The 8,411-nt window shown below is 45.8% G+C and overlaps 1 protein-coding gene across 7 annotated transcripts in view; it reads left to right on the top strand.

Moving 5' to 3' along the window:
- Window positions 1-316: 316 nt before the first annotated feature.
- The window catches only part of SESTD1 (SEC14 and spectrin domain containing 1), a 124,932-nt gene continuing 116,837 nt past the window's right edge, over window positions 317-8,411 (top strand). For 2 of the 7 annotated variants that reach the window (XM_073306038.1, XM_073306039.1), the window contains exons 1-2: window positions 692-921; window positions 4,113-4,191. The gene's annotated coding sequence lies outside the window, so the exon portion shown is untranslated. Of the gene's footprint in view, window positions 420-503; window positions 528-690; window positions 922-1,125; window positions 1,241-4,112; window positions 4,192-4,975; window positions 5,084-8,411 lie in introns of those variants that run through there. The other 5 variants (XM_073306035.1, XM_073306036.1, XM_073306040.1 and 2 more) reach the window with 5 other exon arrangements.

The following is an 8,411-nucleotide window of genomic DNA, read 5'->3' as shown; positions in this document are numbered from 1 at the left end:
TACTGTTGTCTAGGCAAGGAGTACAGGATAGGGCCTCTTGTTGGCCTAGTATTGTGTTTGGGATTTTCATTTTGTTTTTGTTTTTTCTCTCTGAGGAAGTCTAAAGTGTCCATCTTCATAGATGTCACACTGAATTGTTTGTTATTATACATGTAACTGTGCAGATTGCCAGGGGTGGGCACTTAATACATAAAATACTAGTACTGTTTTATCCTTAACAGCAGGGTCAGGCATTGTTCTTCTTTCTCCGGTGATTAAGAGGTTAAAGACAGGAAGAAGGCAGTAAGAGCACCCAGGGGAGGCCACTCTCTTTTCAGAATTAGATGAATACTGTATCTGATGCTGATCCTACACCGTGAGGGCAGAAGGGAGGGTTCAGTGTGGATGAGTGCCTGATGGTACCAAGTGGGGGAAATCTGGTGAGTGCTTGATCCTACCCGGTGGGGGTAGGCTGGGGGAGGGAAGAGAAGAAAATCTGGGTAAGTGCCTGATGCTACCTAGTAGGGGCGGCTAATGTGGCCATTTGGGTGAGTGCCTGATGCTACCAGCTGGGGGCAATAGGGTGATATGGGGGGCGGGGGGGTGCCTGCTGCTCCTACCCGCTAAGGTTGAGTGGAGGGGGGGGGCTTGGCTAGGGCATTGTTTCCCTTCTGGGTGGGGCTTGTTGTTGCCGGCTCTCTGCTGACCCTGCCCCAAACCAGCTGCAGCACCGGCTAAGGGGAGGGGGAAATAATGTAGCTCCTGCTCCCCTTCCCTGCACGCCGGGTCCTCGGGCTGCCGCAGCAGAGCCGGGCTGGGGCTGGGCTCGCCGGCTGCCCTCCTGCCGCGATCGCTCGGCGCTGCCTGCTCGTGGGGCTCTGCCGCCAGGCCCGGGGGAGCGAGTCGCTGGGAAGGGGGTCAGGGGGGCCGCCGCCCGCCCAGGTGAGTCGCCGGGCTGGGGACTCGTCCCCTGGCTGCGCGGGCTGCGGCCGCGGGCTCGCCGCCGGCGGGCGGGGGTGGAGCGGCGTGGAGAGCAGGCCCTGCGGCCTGACTGGGCTTTGTTCCCCGGGCTGAGGCGGCGGGGCTGGGCTCCCAACTCCCGCCGCGGGGGAGGGATCGTGCTCCACCAGCAGAGCAGCCCGGCTCCCTAGGGGCGGGAGCGGCGAGTCCGGGGTCCCCGCCCCAGGCTCCCCGCCGGGACGGGACGAGCCCCCTCAGCGCCCCCAGCGCAGCCTCAGGGTCCGTTCAACCCCCGCCACAGGTTCGAGGACTGTGGGGGGGTGCGCCGGGCCGTGGGGCTGGGGGAAGCGCCCGGCGCTGCTGCTGCGGCTGCCCTTTGTGTTGTCAAGCGCCGAGGCGGTGGAGGGACCCCGGGGCCCTTCCCGCTGCTTTGCCCGAGCACCCGGCGCCGTTCTCCTCCCCGGCCCGCCTTGCTGTGTGCGCTGCACGGCTCTGTACCCTGCCACTGCCGGGTAGACTTTGCATGGGAGAAAAGATGGTGGTTTTGGCAGAGGGAAGGCTCTTTGGGAAGAGACAAGGCTCCGGAGGGAAGGAGCCAGCATCCCTGGGTGCAGAGATGTTTGGTTTATTATGGGTTTTTTTTTCCCCCACTGTGCCTGTTGTGTACAGCTCTTGGTATAAGTGTAATGAGGAGGTCTGCTGGTCTTGGAACAATCACTGTGGGGCCAGTGCCTTGGCATCCCATCCTGCTGGCTTCTGGAAGCTAAACCAGGAGCTATGGTTGCCGTTTCTTTGATTTTGACAGGTCCATTGTCTTGCAATTCTGCCTTTCCCCCCTTCTGATTGTACTGCATTGTGCTGCCCATTGAGAGGTTTATAGAGAGGTGGTGAGCCAGAAATGTGTGGGAAGGACATATTCTAAAGCACTCTCTTCCGAGTATTGTGTGTGCCCGGAGGAAGCTCTCTGGTGGCAATCTTATGAATGGAGACAATCACTGAAACACAACCCTCTCTTTTTTAAATGAGCAAAAATTTGGTGTTGCTCATGTGGACCCACGAAATGGCACAAGACTGAGTCAGTGGGCAATTTTGTCAGCTCTTTTGTGATCTCTCCTCCCCAACCCTTAAGAAAATACAGCTGGTCATTGCACTCCCAAAAATGCAAGTGTTCTAATGATATCTGAAAAGGTGAAATGTTGACTTGGTTCACATTAAAATGTGTTATGATTTAATGAATATTTATTTCCCTTTCCCCCCTCCTTGTCGCATTACATTTAAGGTATACACTGTTTGCCATACACCATTATTGTGTAGGAGAGGAGCAACTCCACAGGCAAAGCCATATTGCTCTTCTTACACTCTAGTGAGGACTCTCCTTTTAAACTGAATAATTTATTTTCTAGCTCCCAGCTGGCATTGTCAACCCTGAGCAGTCATTATTGTGAGAAGAAAAAGGGAGGGGGGAAGGGTGACCTCAGAGTGAAACGGACAAAAGTTTGGTTGGAGAGGCCTAATTCAGGAATGGAGGTGCCAACCATGAGAGAGAAAAAAAGAACTGTAGACAGCTGGAATATAAAATTTCTCTGCAGTGATGGATGTGCAGAGTCTGCAGAATCCTGCAGAGAATGAGGGGAATCTGCATTGCAATGTACTGCCTCCTGCAGAATCACATAAAAACAGTCCTTGCCAGCTGGCTTGCAAAAACATTATTGATCACAGTCTTGGAAATACAAACATCCTGTCTGTTTGTGTTACATTAGGAGTAGGAAACTTTCCCTGAAGACTGGGGTGGCCTAAGTCGTCATTTCTTGCTGAATCAAAAGTTTCATTTAAGAAAATGAAGCTTTTGATTCCAAATAGTTGTGAAGATAACCTTCATTGCATGAACTAAGGTAGTGCTGCCTTCCTGAGTTTGTAGACAGGGTGTTCCAGCACCTGCCTTTGTTGTGGTGCAAAACTTTCCTAAACAGGGGAAATAGAGTGAAAGGCTAATTTCATTGTAGTTCAGTTCTTGGCAGCTTCTGTGAAATAGACAAGAAGCAGGTCAATTTCAGTTGTCTACTGCTTGGGAAAGCTATGAGGGGGGGGGGGGGGGCACTGGAGATATTCTTTGGAAAGGGGAGCCAAAAAAACAGTGGTAGAGAACCCCAACACAATCCTCACACAACAGTCAGGAGCCTTCAGGGTAGGGAGGAAAACTTTCCCCCTCCAGCTGCAAAAAGTAGGCTGGGGAAACCTATGCTTCATATAGAACAGGTAGAGCCTCTGAGCGGGGACAAAAACCAGCACTGTCCTAGGAATCCCACCATCTACCCTTTTTTGAGCAGCTTAGGTGGGGGGGGGGGGCATTACTGCTGCCCCTGGATCTGTAGAAGTGTGTACTTGCATTCCCTGCATCTGCCTTAGTCATCTGACTAGAATGTGTCAAGTAAATTTTTTTTTCAAGCCTTGCTATGAGAGAAGTTGATGTTGCATTTGGATGTATGAGAAATCTAAGGAGCTTATTTAGATTAATCACTGGCCTTGTGTCTAGGTATGGCAAATAAAAATCCATGCTTCTTCTTTCTTTCTGTGCATGTGGTGGTACTCCACCACCACCATAAGACATTGCCTATAATATTGCAGTATTTGTCAAAGCTTTATTTTTTTATTTGAAAGCAGGATCTTCTGATGCCTTGTGTCCTAACATAAATGTTGAGTGGAATTTGTAATAATCAAGTTTATTTTAAGGCAATGACTGGTCCAGTTTATAGTCACATCTCTTCTCTTTTCTTCCCCACACTGTTCCGTCTTTGCTTTGCTATGTTCTTTCTTTGGGGCGATCAAATTTCATGCTCTCTGAGGATCACCTCTAGCTGAAAATATACTATGAGAACAGTGGTTCTCATTGCTTTTCCACTGCTTCCGGTACTGCCTCAGGAGCATAGCCTGCTAACTGTAAGCAATGCTGATCTCTACCATATGTTTTGGTACAAACCATGTGATTCCTGCAATTCCATAGTCAACTTAAATCCCTGACTTAAACATGTATGAATATATAATAGAAACTTTGCCCCCTCCCATTGTGAAAGTGTGACATTATATAAATCCTCGTAACAAGGTTTCTAAATGATACTGTATATCAAAAGCTACTGAAAAGTATGTTCAAATTAAACTTTCATTTAAATCCACAGAACCCAGGAAGCTCTGAGTAAAAGCTCAAAACTACATCATTAACACATCCCATTGTATCTGGATACTGCAGCACCTATGGTAAGTACTAATGTAATATCCGTTTGTTTGATTCAGAAATTTGATAATTAAAATGTTCATTCAAAAGTTGTGTAGTTCCCACCCATGTTAGAATACAGGGCATCAGAACATATCCAGGCAATGGATGTAGCTGGAGAGTTAAGAAAGGTATCTCAGCTGCAATTCAGAACTTCCTTATGGAGGTTTTATTGAGTCTACATGTTCTTGAGTTTTGTGGAACATATTTTCAAACAGTGGCATTTTTAAAAACCAAACTTCAGATATGTAGCGTATGTTGTATAGTTCAGTTTTAACATCTTAGTTCATTTGATTTGTATAGTGACCTTCATAGAAAAGTTTCCCATAGAAAAGTGCTGTTAGTGATTAGTCTCCACAGTACATGTGAATACAATGATGGTTACAGTATCTAATCCTGGTACTGAAGTATCTTAAAATATTTTAGGACTGAGGGTGAACGAATACAGAGAAAATAGGATGGGAGGTTTGTGAATTTTACTAGAGAGAGGAAGTTGATATGGGGAGAGTAGGGGAGAGGATTTGAAAAGCATCAGGGAGATGCATGGAGAGAAGCAGGAAGACTGTTTCAGAAGGGAAAGGTGTGGGTTAACCTGTGCGTAGACATGGAGATGGGGAGCTACAAATAGAAGAATCTGGTGTTGAAACTGTCCTCTCTGTAGACTAAATTAATGGAAGACTTTGAAGTGAGGAGAAACTTATACTGGATTCTAAAATGGACAAGGAAGCAAGAGCAGATGAATATGGGGTGCTGTTTTCCTGTTTCTAGGTGAGAAGATGAGCTTCTGCATTGTGGACAAGTTGACGTTTGGAACATTGCGACATAAGGAATCCATAAAGAAGGAAATAACAGTAGTTAAGACAAGAGGAGATGAAGGTATGAATTGGAAGATGAGTGGCTGAAATAGTGCTTGATGTAAGAGTGCTGTAGAAGCGATAGATGGATTTATAGACCTATTTATAGGATTTATAGGAGAGGTAGGAGGCAAATGAGAATTCAGAGTCAATTAAACCAGTGGTGGGCAACTTGCGGCCTGTGGGCGGCATACGGCCCATCAGGGTAACCTGCTGGCGGGCCACCGGACAGCTTGTTTACATTTGCATGGCCACCTGCAGTTCCCGGTGGCTGCGGTTCGCTGTTCCTGTCCAATGGGAGCTGTGGGAAGTGGCGGCCAGCACGTCTCTATGGCCCGTGCCGCTTCCCACAGCTCCTATTGGCTGGGAACGGTGAACTGCGGCCATTGGGACCTGAGGGTGGCTGTGCAAATGTAAACAAACTGTCTGGCGGCTCGCTAGCAGATTACTCTGATGGGCCACAGGTTGCCCACCACTGAGTTAAACTCTTCGGTTCATGACAGTAGGGTGAATGTGGAGTTGGAGATCTGTTTTGAATGTATTGAGTTGAAGGCTTGGTGGAGCTCAGGGTTGAACAGAGAAAATAAGGCAAAAAATGAGAAAATGTTTGGGGAATGAAGTGAGTGGTTGGATTTTCTCTCAATAGATTAGGGTATTCTTGGCATAGTAGTGATATGCAGGGTTGAATTTGGGAAAGAAGTGGTCCTCCTTAGTGGAATGAATTGGCATGAACACATCACACATGTTAGATGATATGCACTGCTTTCTCTCTGTTTTCTGGTTTTCTTGAAAATGTTGATTTTTAATCAGCGGAGCCCTATGCTGTGAGGCATGGCTATATTAGAGACAACCTCTTTTCATATGCATCATCTTGATGGCTAGGGTCACCTGACATGATTTTGCTGACAGTTCTCAGATGTACCAGGGCTTGAGGCAGGATGTTATCAGTGGAAAGTAGATGTGTTATCTCTGTAGAACTTGCTCAATATAGCAGTCCTCTTAGCCTGAATTTACTAACTTCCAAAGCATGCAGCAAGGCACATAATTTTTGGTCAAATATTTTTTGATACAGGATCGTTACTGCGGTGACTGTTCAGGTTGTACAGGGTGGGTGTGGTTTGTGTTATCTATTCTGGCCGGTTTGTTGCTGCTTATTGATTGGTTGTGTGATCAGAGGCATAGGAAGGGTACAGAAAATTAAAGAAAACAAGTACATCATGCAGTTTGTAGAAGTGACATATCTTTTAAGTTTTTTTTTTTTAAGTAACTGCTCAAATACTTATTGTGTATGGCAACATAAGATCTAGTGAACTTCATTCTGTTTTCAAAAACATTTCAGTTACAAATATATCTGATGTGTAAGCCATTGGTACATAAACACTGTAAGATTCATGTCATTTGCATGTTTAGTGTGGACAAACTGCACATCAACCAGGTCAATAGATCGATCTAAGGTACTTCTATGGTCCCCATCACCACAGTATCTGAGCTCCTCACAAGCATCAATATATTTATGCTTTCAACACCTCTGTGAGGAAGGGCAGTACTACTTATTACCAGTTTACAGGTGGGGAACTAAGGCACAGAGGCTAACTGACTTGCCCAAGATCACACAGGAAGCCTTTGGCAGAGCAGGGACTTGAATCCTTGTCTTCTAGTTCCTAGGCTAATGGCCTAATCACTAGTCCATCCTTCCTGTGTTTATAATTAACAGAGTTTTGCTCTCTTGTGTGTAGAGGATTATTGTGCATATCTTCCATCTCATGAATCAAAAGCAGACTACTCCCAGAAAAAGATTTTAAAAATACAGAAGGTCCTTGAGGGTATTACAAGGCTCAGATGAAAGCTTACTCTTGAATTATGCATGTTGAAAGATTGTTCATAGGGTATCAGAAATACAGTTGTCTAGATAAGAGATTTTTTTTGTTAGTCAAAGGAAGCAGAATTTCATTCTTTGTCTCATCTCCAGCTTCTGCTCAGCTTCATTATCTTAAATGTTAAGCATTTCTGATGTGGACATCCTGGTTACAATAGGAACCAAAATATATAAGTTTTGGTTTAGAAAATATATATACATATACACACACCCTTCTCTAGTATCACTGCAGAATATATGGGAACAAAATCATATAACTTTCAATAGTGTCACTATGGTATTCTGGGCCATACGGATCATATTGAAATGTTCCAGGGCCTTGGTTGAGACCAACATTCTAATTTTCACTATAAACTAAGTCAGTCTTGTATATTATCATGCGGTCTTAAAGCTAGCTTGTTTTCCTCTGTCACTGTCACAAAACGAACGCCAAGTTCTAATCTCAAACCCTAGAGAGTGTTTATACTTAAGTTTCTCCACACTGCCAGCAGTTGTACTCCATCAGTACAGCTGTTTCTCTTGATGTATTTTTTTCCCCAGCTGCTTATGGTTTGGAGTAATCTACTCCCTCTCTCCTCTCAAACTGCCTATTGTTGTTCAGCAGCTTCACAAAATACTTCCTGACCACCCTCAGCCATAAAAGAAGGGAAATTAAAGGTTTATGTACTATCTCTTCTTCATAGTCTGTTCTCTTTCATCATAGCCTTTGTTTTAGATCTGCTCTTGAAGGATTTAGAGACCCAGTGCCATAACTTAGCACACTTTCGTGATTGGTAGATTGGTGGGGAGAACATAAGAATGGCCCTACTGGCTCAGAGCAAAGGTCCATCTAGCCCAGAATCCTGTCTACTGACAGTGGCCAGTGCCAGGTGCCCCAGAGGGAATGAACATAACAGGTAATCATCAAGTGATCCATCCCCTGTCGCTCATTCCCAGCTCCTGGCAAACAGAGGCTAGGGACACCATTCCTGCCCATCCTGGCTAATAGCCATTGATGGACGTATCCTCCATGAATTTATCTAGTTCTTTTTGAACCCTGTTATGGTGTTGGCCTTCACAACATTCCCTGGCAAGGAGTTTCACAGGTTGACTGTGCGTTGTGTGAAGAAATACTTAGAAGGAGAACATAGCCTCTTATTCTACCGTTGATGGATATTCCTCCCATGACTCTGGAACTCCATGTGGGTCTGGAAAGCTCTGTACATGTGGCCTGTGCTGTGGTCCTCTAGCTGATTCTCCAACAAGGCAAGGGGAATACCAATCATAATAGCAGTATTCATACTGCTTTGGGGCTTGTATATTGGATAGTAGGAGGGATGTTGGAAAAACAGACCAATGGAACAGTAGCCATAGAGTTCCTCCCCTGGTGAAGAGGATAGAGAGGAAAAGAAGCTACTGGACTTCAAATGAGGAGGAATAGTTGTATAGGGGTCCCATCCAGCAGAGGGAGATATATAGATAGGGGAACCCCAAC

The sequence above is a fragment of the Lepidochelys kempii genome, chromosome 11, assembly GCF_965140265.1.
Source record: "Lepidochelys kempii isolate rLepKem1 chromosome 11, rLepKem1.hap2, whole genome shotgun sequence".
In the NCBI taxonomy this organism is placed as follows: domain Eukaryota; kingdom Metazoa; phylum Chordata; order Testudines; family Cheloniidae; genus Lepidochelys; species Lepidochelys kempii.
Note: the sequence above shows the minus strand (reverse complement) of the source record. Positions and strands in the feature narration are given on the sequence as shown.